A 13,377-nucleotide genomic window follows, 5' to 3' on the forward strand; every position below is an offset into this window, starting at 1 on the left:
CAATATTTTGTTCTGTTATGCTTAAAGTAGCCATGTGTCAGAACCAAATCTACAGCAACTAATAATAACAAGTAGGGGAAGAGGATTTGAATTCTGTTTGACTAATATCACAGCTTCTGATGTTAACTGTATTGCTACCAGGTAACACTGCTCCATGTGTATCCAGTTAAAAGCCTCTTTCATGTACCTCAAACACTTCCCTAATGCAGGGCCTTTGCCTTTAATTATAATCTAAATTGGATCACTATTATCTAGATCATCCGTAACTATCTTCAGGTTGATTATTATTTTACTCATTTTCCATATAGATATACATACAACATAGGATATATAAAGAAAAATATCCTTGACAGTCTTAAAGATTTCCCTGAAAACCTTTCAAGATAAAATTCACCTCCAGTTCAATAGCCATCGCTTTATATAATCACTTCCACTTATTTCCTTCACTTTAATTGTTGTTGTTGTTGTTGTTATGTGCCATAGAGTCAGACCCGAGTCATAGCGACCCTTCCTTGGGTTTCTGAGGCAGTATCACTATGAAAGTAGATCACCCCATCTTCCTTCCGAGGAGTGGCTGGTGGGTTTGAACTGTCAGCCTTCTGGATAGCAGTCAAGTGTCTTAGCCACTATGCTACCAGAGCACCCTCACTTTAATTAACAGAATTTTAACTAACTATTTCACGTGTTGGTTTATATACTGTTTAGCTGTTTTCCTGAGTCAGAACATAAGTTTCATGCTTGTAAGGTTTTTTTTTTTATAAATCTCTGTGACTTGCATAGGACCGTGATTGAGACATAGTCAGTGCTTACTATGTAATTATGAAATTAATTGGCAAACTGGTTAGTGTCTAAGCTAGATAATGCTCAATGTGAGCCTAAGGTCACATATGAGATTGATTCAATATTCCATTACATAAACAAGTTAATAGAGGTATTGAAAAGAATTGAACTAGAAGAAAATACGCAAGTCTTTTGAATTTTTTTTTTTTTGTAATGGAATATCCAGTGAAGTGAGAGTAATATTCATAAAAATGTGTAAAATGAAATTATGTAAAAATTTAACAATATGAAAATAATACAGAACATATTTTTAGGAACTTTGAAAGTCTTTAATTAAATACCATCTTTATTTTCTTTATAATTCTTGGCACAATTTCTTTAGCATTTAAGTGATATTAACAGAACTCTCCTGTGATCAATTTAACACCTGTAAACTCATCTGTTCATAGACAAAGTAAGTTTTTTAAAAGACATTTCTTGCATTTGATTTTAAATAAGCAAGCTCATATCCCATGGGATTTATTAAAAATTCTTCATATACTTTATTGCCTCAATGGTAAAAAGTTGATTACTAAATTTTCCATGCCTAATTATCTCTATCAGCCTTAAGTGCTCTGCCTTTTAAACACATTTTTGTTGATAAATAAATACCATCAAATGCATTATAAAGTACAATATTTTAAATTTGGTTTTACTTTGATTTTGTAATCAGGGAATTCACTTGAATCTTGTTCATTTTAAAAACAGAAAATCGTTTTGTTATTATTCCCTTGTTCTCTTAATTATTTTCAATTGCATTTGAGAGAGATGTCTGTTGGAAATTTGTGAAAAAACAAAAAATGTGCACTATTATAATGAATTGTAGAATGTTACAGCATAAAAATCTGCATCAAATTTAAAAGTACCAGTGTTTCTTATCCCTATCTCTACTTGTATATTTAACTCAGATAAGACATTTTAATGATTCTAATCTCATTTCATCACTTATCTGTCAGTTTGTCCTACTGTTGTGGCTTGCATGATGGGAAGGTGGAGGCTATGCCACTGGTATTTCAAATACAAGCAGGGTCATCCATGGTGGACTGGTTTCAGCAGAGCTTCCAGATGAAGACAAACAGGGAAGGACAAGGTCATCCACTTCTGAAAAAAATGGCTACTGAAAACCTTGTGAATAGCAGTGAATTAGGGTCTGATATATCACTGGAAAAATGTATGAACAGCTGTGAAACATTGTTTGATACAGTGCTTGCAGATGAGCCCCTCAGGTTGTAAGGCACACAGAATATGACTGCAGAAGAGCTGTCTCCTCAAAATGAAGCCAAGTGTAATGACATGGATGTAGTAAAGCTTTGGGGCCTTCATTTGCTTATGGGGCATGACTCAAAATTGGATAAAACAGCTGTAAACATCCATTAAGGATAAGAAAGTGGAATGTACAAATTATGAATGTAGGAAAACTGAAAGTTGTCAAAAATGAAAAGAAACACATAAAGATCAATATCCTATGCATTGTTGTTGTTGTTGTTGTTATGTGCCGTCGAGTCGGCCCCGACTCATAGCGACCCCTTCTTGGGTTTCCGAGGCAGTATCACTACGGAAGTAGGATTGCCCAACCTTCCTTCCGAGGAGTGGCTGGTGGATTTGAACTGCCAGCCGTCTGGTTAGCAGGCAAGTGTCTTAGCCACTATGCTACCAGAGCATTAGTGTACTGAAATGGACTGATTCTGGCCATTTTGAATCAGACAGTCTTATGGTCAACTAAGGTATTTTCAGTCACCTCACATGCATGTGAGAGTTGGACAATGAATAAGGAAAACTGAAGAAGAGTTGATGCTTTTGAGTTTTGGTGCCAGCAAAGAATGATGACTGTATTGTGGACTGCTAAAAGAACTAACAGATCTGTCCTGGAAAAGTGCAGCCAGAATGCTCCTTGGAAGTGAGGATGGCCAGACTTGGTCTGACCTACTTTGGTCATGTTGTCAGAAGGGACCCTTCCCCGGAGCAGGATGTCATGTTTGGTAAGGTGGAGGGTTGATAAAAGAGGGGAAGGCCCTCAACGAGATGGACTGACACAGTGGTTGTGGCGATGGCCTCAAGTAGAGCAAGGATCGTGGAGCTGGTGGAGAACCAGGCATTGTTTTGTTCTGCTGTGCATAGGGTCTCCATGAGTCAGAGATGGCTCGATGGCACCTAACAACAACACAATGGCTGACGATTGTAGGAATGACAAATTGATGAGTAATGGTATCTTACTCATTTTTACAAAGAACATTTCAAGATATATCCTGTAGTTCATTGCTGTCAGTGATAGGACAATCAATATCCATAGGCCTTCAAGGATGATCAGTTAATACAACTACTGTTCAAATTTACATAGCAACTACCAAAGCAAAACATGAGGAAGATTTTTACCAAATTCTGCTGTCTGACATTGACCAAACATACAATCAAAATATATTGATAATTACTGGTGAATGGAATGTGAAGGGTTGTGTGGTGGTTATGTTTGTGTGTCAACTTGACTGGGCCTGGTTGAGTGGCTGGGCAGCTGTTGGTACTTATTCCCCATGATGAGACTGGCAATCAACTACATGGTGGGATCTCCCACAGGCAGCTGAGGAGCTGCCTTCGGGATGTGGTCTGCTTCCTGAATATAAGCAGAAGCCTTGTGAATGGTCTCTAGTTTATGGCACGCTTGGACCCTGCATGTAGCCGTGTCATTGTTCAGCAGCCTGCCATGCTCTGCCAACCTGGGACTTACACTGGACTTAAATTAATGGCCTGCCATGTGGTTTGGTATCATTGGGACTGTGCCATTTTATTTGTTGGCCTTGGGCTTGTAGCCTCAACAGCCAGTAGCTGTCTGAGTGAAGAAAAGCCTCTAGTTTCAGTGGGCTGGGAGCAAGAGGCAGAGCTGAAGCCTAAGGTCGAGGGGCTTTTACACAGCCCCTAGAGCCTGGCACTTTGAACTTGGACTTAAAGCCTCCAAATTGAAAGAATAAACCCCTGTTTGTTAAGGCCATTCCATTTGTGGTATATTCTTGTCAGAGCAGCACTAGGCAACCAAAACAGGTAGAAACAAAGAAGAAGCTTCAGTAGTTGGAAAGTACAGCCTTTATGATACAAATGATACCAGAGATCGCATGATAGAATTTTGCAAGACCAATGACTTACTCTTTGCAAATACCTTTGTTCCCAGCATGTTGTTGTTGTTGTTAGGTGCTGTCAAGTCAGCTCTGAAGTTTACTGACCCATTGAATACAGAAAGACTCCTTGAACACGGAACGAAACATTGCCTGGCTGTGTGTCATTATCACAATCCTTGCTATGCTGGAGCCCATCGTTGCATGCCCTGTATCAATCCATCTTTTGAGGGTCTTTCCATTTTTCCTTGACCCTCCACTTTACCAAGCATGATATCATTCTCCAGAAGTAGTTTTTTGACCAAACTAAATGAGATGAAGTCTTGTCATTCTCACTTCTAAGAAGCATTCTGGTTTTCTTTTCAGGACAGATTTGTGTTTTTCTGGCAGTCCATAGTATTTTCAGTATTCTTCACAAACACAGAAGGAACTCTGTTGGCCTAGTGTCTAAGACATTTGGCTGCTAACCAAAATGCTGGCAGTTCAAACCCACCAGTCATTCTGTGGAAGGAAGACTGGACAATCTACTTCTCTAAAGATTGACCACCTCAGAAACCCAAAGGGGGTTGCTACGAGTCAGAATCAACTTGATGGCAGTGAGGTTTTTGTTTGTTTGTTCCGAATTTCATAAACACCACAATTTAGTCATCAATTCCTCATTGGTCTCCCTTATTCATTTTCCAGTTTTCACATGCTTATGACATGACTAAAAACACCATAGCTTGGGTTAGTTGCCCCTGACTTTTCAAAGTGACATCTTTGCTATTCAAAACTTTAAAGTGGTCTTTTTCAACATATTTGTACAGTGTGATATGATGTCTGATTTCTTGACTGCTGCTTCCATGGGTGTTTATTGTGAATCCAAGTAAAATTAAATCCCTGTCAATTTAAATCATCATTTCTCTATTCATTGTGGTGTTGTTTATTGGTCCAGGTGTGAGGATTTTTGTTTTCTTTATATTCTTTTGATTATCTTCACCTTCAACTTGAACTTGCATATGATAAATTGATGTTCTGTTTCACCATTAGCTCCTGGCTTTGTTTTGACTGATGATATTGTACTTCTCTATTGCCTCTTTCCATAGATGTAGTTGATTTGATTAATGTGTATTCCATCTGGCAAGGTACCTGTGAATAGCCACCATTTATGTTGTTACAAAAAGGTATTCACATGAATAACTCATTGTTCTTGCACAATTCTATCATGTGATCTCCAGCATTGTTTCTATTGCCAAGGACATATTTTCCACCTTCCAATGATTCTTCTTTGTTTCCAACTTTCTCACTTCAGTCATCAGTAATTATCAATATGTAAGCAACCAAAAAAAAAAAAAAAAAAACCTGACAAATGGTGGTTCAACACTGTAAGTGGCAACTATAGACATGGATATCATAAGATAGAGTACACAGATATGAAATTGACTATATCTATGGAAAAAGAAGATAAAGTGGCTCAATATCATTGGGTCAAACAAGGCCAGGAGCTGATTGTGGAACAAACCATCAATTGCTCATATGCAAGTTCAGGATGAAGGTGAAGAAAATTAAAAGAAGCCTTCAAGAGCCAACATATAACATTGAGTATATCCCACATGAAGTTAGAGACTATCTAAAGAATAGATTTGAAACACTGAACACCAGTGATGGAAGTCCAGACGAGTTGTGGGATCACATGAAGAACAACATATGCAAAGAAAACAAAAGGTCATTAAAATAAACACAAAAGGAAGAAAATACCAAAATGGATATCAGAAGAGTCTCTGAAACTTGTTCTTGAATGGAGAGAATCTAAAGCAGAAGGAAGAAATGTTCAAATGAAAAATATGAACAGAGTATTTCAAAGGGTGGTTAGAGAAGGCTAGAAATCTACAAAGACATATAATTAGAAATGCAACAGGAAGAACACACTCAGAATTTCTCAAGCTGAAAGAATTGAAGACAAAAAATTAAGCTTTAACTTGCAATATTAAAGGATGCTATGGGCAAAATACTGGATGATGCATAAAGCATCAAAAGAAGATTGAATGAACACACAGAGTCACTGTAACTGTAAGGTTTAGTCAATGTTCAAACATTTCAGTGGGTAGCATACGATTGAGAACCAATGGTATTTAAGAAATAGGTCCAAGCTGCACTGAAGGAAGTGGTGAAAAACAGAGCTCCAAGTACTGAGAGACTACCCATTATTGAGATGTTTAAAAAATTGGATGAAGCTCTGGAGGCATTAAATCATTTATGTCAGGGAATTTGGAAGACAGCTACTTGGCCAACTGACTGCAAGAAGTCCCTATTTGTGCCCATTGCAAAGAAAGGTGATACAACAGAAACTGGAGATTATTGAACAATATCATTAATATTACATGCAAGTAAAATATTGCTAAAGATAATTTTAAAATATTGTTGTAGTAGTATATTCACAGGGAATTTCCAGAAATGCAAGCTGGATTCAGAAGAGGATGTCTAACAAGGGATATCATTGCTGATGTCAGGTAGATCTTAGCCAAAAAAAAAAAGAATACCAGAATGATGTTTACCTGTGTTTTAATTACTATGCAAATGGACTGTGTGGATCATAACAAATTATGGATAACTTTGTGAAGATTGGAAATTACAGCACACTGAATTGTGCTCATGATGAAACTGTACAAAGACCAGGAGGGTGGCATTCAAACAGAACAAGGAAATACTGCATGGTTTTTAAAAAAGAAGGGTGTGTGTCAAGTTTGTAGCTATTCATCATAATTGTTTAATATGTAAGGTGATCCAATAACTCTAGATGCTGGACTGTATGAAGAAGAACATGGCATAAGGATTGAAGGAAGACTCGTCAACAACCTGTAACATGTGTGTGACACCACCATTTTTGCTGAAAGTGAAGAGGGATTGAAACACTTACTGATAAAGATCAAAGATTACAGTCTTCAGTATAGATTACTCCTCAATATAAAAAAAATAAAGAAAGAAAAATTCTCATAACTGGACCAATAAGCAACATAATAAATGGAGAAAAGATTGAAGTTGTTAGGGTTGTCATTTTATTTAGGTCCACAATCAACTCCCATGGAAGAATCAGTCAAGAAATCAAACGTCAGGGAAACACGGTGTAAAAGACCTCTTTTAAATTTTGAAGGGCAAAGTTGTCACTTTGAGGACTAATGTGCCTAACCACGGCCATGTTGTTTTGTTTTGTTTTGTTTTGTTTTCAGTCATATCATATATGCATGAGCAAGCTGGACAATGAATAAGGAAGAATGAAGAAGAATTGATACCTTTGACTTACAGTGTTGGTAGAATACTGAAAATACTATGCACTGCCAGAAGAACAAATCTGTCCTGGATGAATTGCAAGTAGAATGCTCCTTAGAAATGAAAATAGCCAGACTTTGTCTCACATGCTTTGATCATGGGTCATGTAGTTTGAAGGGACCATTTCCTAGAGAAAGATATTATACTTGGTGAAGTAGAGGATCATCAGAAAAGGGGAAGACCTTCAACAAGATGGATTGACACGGTAGCTGTGATGATCAGCTCAGGTGTAGCAGGGATTATGAGTATGGCACAAGACTGTGTAGTTTTTACTTCTGTTGTACATAGGGTTCCTATGAGTTGGAATCCACTCAAGGGCATCTAACAACAACAATCTTGTTGCTATGGCAACATTTCTCAGATGAAATGTATGTATAGCACATAAATGTATGTGATTATGAATTTCTACACAAATAAGAGTAACATTAAAAAAATACCATAGAGTGATTATGAAAATACCTTGCAGAGATCTTATGGTTCACACACACACACACAAACATATGAAGATATGAAGTACTGTGCACTTTGTGTAAACAAATGAAAATTAAACTATGGGATATGGTGATATAACTTAAATTATTTTTCAGATTAGAAGTCTGAGGCTTGGCAAGACAAAGCAAATCAGTAATAATCATCTGTCTATTTTATAGTTTTGGCAAAAATCAAACATGTTTTTTCAGTCCTTGACAAGTGACTTTGCAGCATACTATTGAATTTCTAATATTAGTTGGCAAGACAATTCTGCAAGCTTATTTAGATAAATAATACATACATAATGTACAAATCTTGCAATATAAGGAGACACTAAATGTACATGTTACATAATCAAGGAAATATTTGAGCATATATACTTTATCATGGGAGCTCTGGTAGTATAGTGGCTAAGGCACTTGACTGCTAACCAGAAGACTGGCAGTTTAAACCTACCAGCAACTCCTCAGAAGGAAGATGGGGCAATCTACTTCCTTAGTGATACTGCCTCCGAAACCCAAGAAGGGGTCTCTATGAGTTGGGTCCGACTCGATGGCACATAACAAAAACAACAACAATATACTTTATCATATGTATTGTTAATAGTAATTGCTAATTATTTAATATATTTGTTGTATAAAGCTCCAGGAACTGACATAATACCCACTGAGATGTTTCAACAAATGGTTGCAGCACTAGAGGCACTCACTCTTTAAAACCAAGAAATTTTTAAGACAGTTTCTTGGGCAACCGACTGGAAAAGACCCATATTTGTTCCAATTCCCAAAAAAGTTTATCTAACAGAGTGAAAAAATTTTCAAACAACATCATTAATATCACATGCAAAGAAAATGCTGTTGAAGATATTTCTAAGGAACAGTTGCAGCAGTACATAGACAAGGAACAGCCAGAAATTCAAGCTGGATTGAGAAGAGAATGTGGAACAAGAGACATCATTGATGATGTCAGATGGATCTTGGCTGAAAGCAAAGAATATTAGATATTTACCTGTGCTTTGAAGCTCTGGTAGCATAGTGGCTAAAGGCACTTGACTGCTAACGAGAAGGCTGGCAATTCAAACCCACTAGCGACTCCTCAGAAGGAAGATGGGGCAATCTACTTCCATAGTGATACTGCCTCAGAAACCAAAGGGGGGGGGGTCGCTATGAGTCGAGTCTGACAACAACAACAGCAACACCTGTGCTTTAATGATTATGCAAAGACATTCAACTCTGTAGACAATAACAAACTACAGATAATATTTGGAAGGATGGGAATTCTCAGACATTTAACTGTGCTCATGAAGATCCTGTATATTGATTGAGAGGCAGTGATTAAAATAGAGAAAGGCATACTGCATATTTAAAATCAGGAAAAGTGTGCATCAGGTTGTATCATTTCATGATACTTATTGAATCTGTATGCTGAGAAAATAATCCAATAAGCTGAAGGATAAGAAGAAGAACATGGCATCAAGATTGGAGGAAGTCACATTAACCCCCTGCAATATTCAGATGGCACAACCTTGCTTACTGAAAGTGAAGAAGCTATGAAGTACTTACCGATGAAGATCAAAGAGTACAATCTTTAGTTTGGGCTACACCTTAACATTAAGAAAACAAAAATCTTCACAAATAGACCAAAAAGTAACATCATGATAAATGGAGAAAAGGTTACTGTTGAGGATTTCATTTTAATTGGATCCACAATCACTACCCATGGCAGGAACAGTCCAGAAATCAAAGGACATATCTATCGTATGGGAACATCTGCTGCAAAAGATCTCTTTAAAGTGCTAAAGAGTAAAGATTTCACTTTGAATACTAGGGACCCCTGACTCAAACCACGCTATTTCCAATCACATTACATAAACACAAGAGCAGATAAAGCAGAAGGAAGACAGCAGAATTGACGTATTTGAATTGTGTTGACAAAGAATCTCAAATATACCATAAACTGCTAGAAGAACAAACAGATATGTCTTGGAGGAAGGACAGCTGGAATGTCTTTTTTAAGCAAGAAGGGTCAGACATGGTCTCTCAAACTTTGGTCATGTGTCAGTAGGTATCAGTCCCTTGAGAAGGATATGATTCTTGGTAAAGTCGAGGGTCAGCAAAAAAAAAAAAAAAAAAAACAGAGGACTCTCAACAAGATGGAAAGAAACACAGGAGGTGACAATGGACTCAAGCACAATTATAACAGTGAGGATGGCCCTACACTGGGCAGTGTTTTGTTCTTTTGTCCACAGTGTTGCTATGAGTTGGAGGCAACTTAACAGCTTCTAACAACAACTTCTAAGATGTACTCTTTGGAGGTGGCCTAGACATGGTTATGTGAATTCAACCAATGTATCATCTAAAAATATAGTAGGACAAACAAAAGGAAGAAGATTGAGGAGGTGGTTTAATTTATAATATTTTCACTTCAATATAATGAATAATAATAAATATAATAAATAATATCCGTCAGTGTCTTAGATTTAAAAACCACTATTTAGAGAAAATTGTCTGTATTTATTACTTTTTTAAAAATGTTTGTTAACTAGCTATTATTTCAGTATGGTGAGGGGCAAGCAGAATTTAATATAATCCCAGACTGATGGTGAAATATATATTTAAATGTTCTTAAATACTGGAAAATAGACAAAAAGATTTTCAGTTGGTTACCAATCAATGAAATATATAACATACAATTGGAGTATAAAGAAAGCCAAAGAGAATCCAGACCCCGGATACCTGCATAACCATGTGTAATAAGGTTTTTATTGAGGAATATACAGTAATAAAACCACAGCATGAGATCTATGAAAATATAAGGAATAAGATGAAGAAAATCCTTCCCATGAGGAGGAGTAATCGCACTTCTGTGCAAGATAGAAGTGTTCAGTCTTAAAAACTTCCCATCATCTGGTTGGCCTTCCTCTTATATAAATCACAAAAAAAGGGAAGAAAAGACAACAAATTTTATAAGGGATGAGTCAATATTATTACTACATAAAAGAATTCACTTAAAAATTGATAAAATAGTAGAATTATCTATAAGCCTTTTAGTAACACAAATATAAGCATGTCTGTATGTATTCTGCAAACAACTATTAAATTAACCCATGCCTCATGCAAATACTGTTGTAGACTCTGGGGATTTATCTATGGATTAGTCCAAGGCCCTTATTCAAAAAATATTATATGTTGCTAGCAAAAGAGAAATAAATTACTAATTTATTAATTAAACTAATGTTGAGTGGTGCCTAGAGTTATATATAAAACTAAAGCAAAATTACTTCCAAACTTACTATGTTACTTACTAAGTTACTACAAACAAGGCATTATGGTAGTGACAAAAACATATTAACATAAATCAATTGAACAAAATAGCATAAAACTAATTAGATCTACACTTATTTCGTCAACTGTTCTTTGACAAAGGAACGAATGCAATTTAAAGGAGAAAGGATAGATTTTTTTAACAAATAATGTTGGAATAACTGCATTCACATGCAAAACAAGAAATCAAAAAAAGAACCTAAACATAATCTCAATGCCTTTCACAAAAAAATAACTCAAATACATAATAGATGTGAATGTAAATTGGAAAACTATGAAACAGTTGAAAAGGTATAGGAGAAAATCTCAATGACTTTGGTTTTGTCATTATGTTTCAGAATCACTACCAAAAGCAAAATCCATGAAAGAGAAAAAGAAATGAACCGTTTGACTTAATAAAATTAAAATTTCTGCTCTTTTTGAAAAGCTGTTAAGAGAATAAAAAGCCAAGGCACAGACTGGGAGAAAAAATTGCAAAGCAGTATCTGAAAAAGGGCTTGTATCAAAAATCTACACAAAACCCTTACAAGCCAACAATAAGATAAATAAATAAATACATAGACAGATACATAAATATGGACAAAAATCTGAATAGACATCTGACCTGAGAAGACATACATATGATAAGCATAGAGAAAAATATTCAAAATGATTTTCCATTAGGAAATTGCAGGTTAAAACAACAAGAGATGCTACTACTACCCACTTATTCAAATAGCTAAAATTAAAAAGCAAACAACTAAAAAAAAAAATGTCATTACCAAAAGTTCCTGAGGAAGTGGCACAGCAGGGACTCTCATTCACTGCTAAAATGATCCCAAAATGGTCAGCCACACTGAAAACTGCTTGGAAGGTTCTTGCAAAATTAGTTCATACCATATCATCCAAGAATCACACTCCTAGGTACATACCTAATTAATTTGAAAAAGTGTGTCTACACATCCACACATAAACCTGAATCTTTATCTTTATTGAAACTTTATCCATAATCACCGAACACCCGAAACAAACAAACAAAACAAATAAACAAATAAAACACCCTTTAGTAGATAAATAGATACAAAATTGTAGAAATCACATACAATTCCATTACATGAAATGAGCTATAAATTCAAGAAAAGGCATGGAGGAATCTTAATTTGAGTACACATTGATAAGTGAAAGGAGACAATCTTAAAAGCTACACAATGAATAGTTCCAATGACATTTCATTCTGGAATAAGAAAAACCATGGAGTGTAAAATTATCTGTGGTGGCTGGAAATTTGAGTAGGGATGAATAGAAGTGCAGGGAAATGTGGTTGCAGTGATCTCTTCCACACAGCATTACACTGTGAGACAAGAAGCATCAGCTTATCAAACGCCATAAAAAAAAGTTTAGAATGTTCCAGGAAGGAATGCAGAGGGTGACAAGAGAATATACCTGTATTACAAATGTATGAAAAAATTTCAGTGGAAGCCTGGGTGGGGGGAAGGACATGCTGACCAAAGTAACTGTGGAAATGAGTGGAGTCTCTAAAATTAAATGCAAAATAAACGGTACATAGATACTGTACTCTAACTTTTAAAGTTATTTCCCAGAGGGATAGAGTTTTGGTTCTCTCGTGAGGCTCTAACAGACATACCATAAACGTATGGCTTTAACAACAGGAGTTTATTCTCTTACAGTTTAGGAAGCTAGAAGTCCAAGTCCAAAGTGCCAAAGGTGAAAACTGCTCAACCTTTGGCTCCACTGCTGCCTCTTGCTCTTGGCCCACTGAAGCCAGAAGTTTTCTTAACTCGGGAAGCTGTTGGCAGTTGAAGCTGGCAAACTCAACGTCAACAAGTAAAAAGACACAGTCCCCAAAGTATCAAACAACATGACAGGCCACTAGTTCAAGTCCAGAAAAAGTCCATGATAGTCCATGATCAGAGGGAATGTCAGGCTTTTGAATGAAGACTCAGCTACATGCAGGGTTCCAAGTGTACTGAAAAGCTGTACAGACCATTCTCAAAGTTTTTTCTTTTACACTGGATGCAGACTATATTCCCAAGGCATACAGTCAGGTGCTCCAGTAGATTCAACCACGGAATTGATTACCAGTCTCATTATAGGGAATAACTACATCTCACTGCCAAGCTACTCATAACCAGGCCCAGCCAAGTTGACACATGACTTAACTAGCATAGGTGATGTGAGATAACAATTGTTATATTGCTATATATGTATACTGAAATTGAAAAATATATAAGTGAATTGCAAGTGTTGGGATGCAGGTTTCTCACTCTTGGAGTGGTAATTTACAGCAAGAGGAGGAAGCTGGAATGCCCCATGTGGCAATAGATTACAGTTAGAGATTTCAACATGAGTTCATG

This window comes from Orycteropus afer, unplaced genomic scaffold, assembly GCF_000298275.1.
Source record: "Orycteropus afer afer isolate SDZICR_OR568_19922 unplaced genomic scaffold, OryAfe1.0 scaffold00849, whole genome shotgun sequence".
NCBI classification, from domain to species: Eukaryota; Metazoa; Chordata; class Mammalia; order Tubulidentata; family Orycteropodidae; genus Orycteropus; species Orycteropus afer.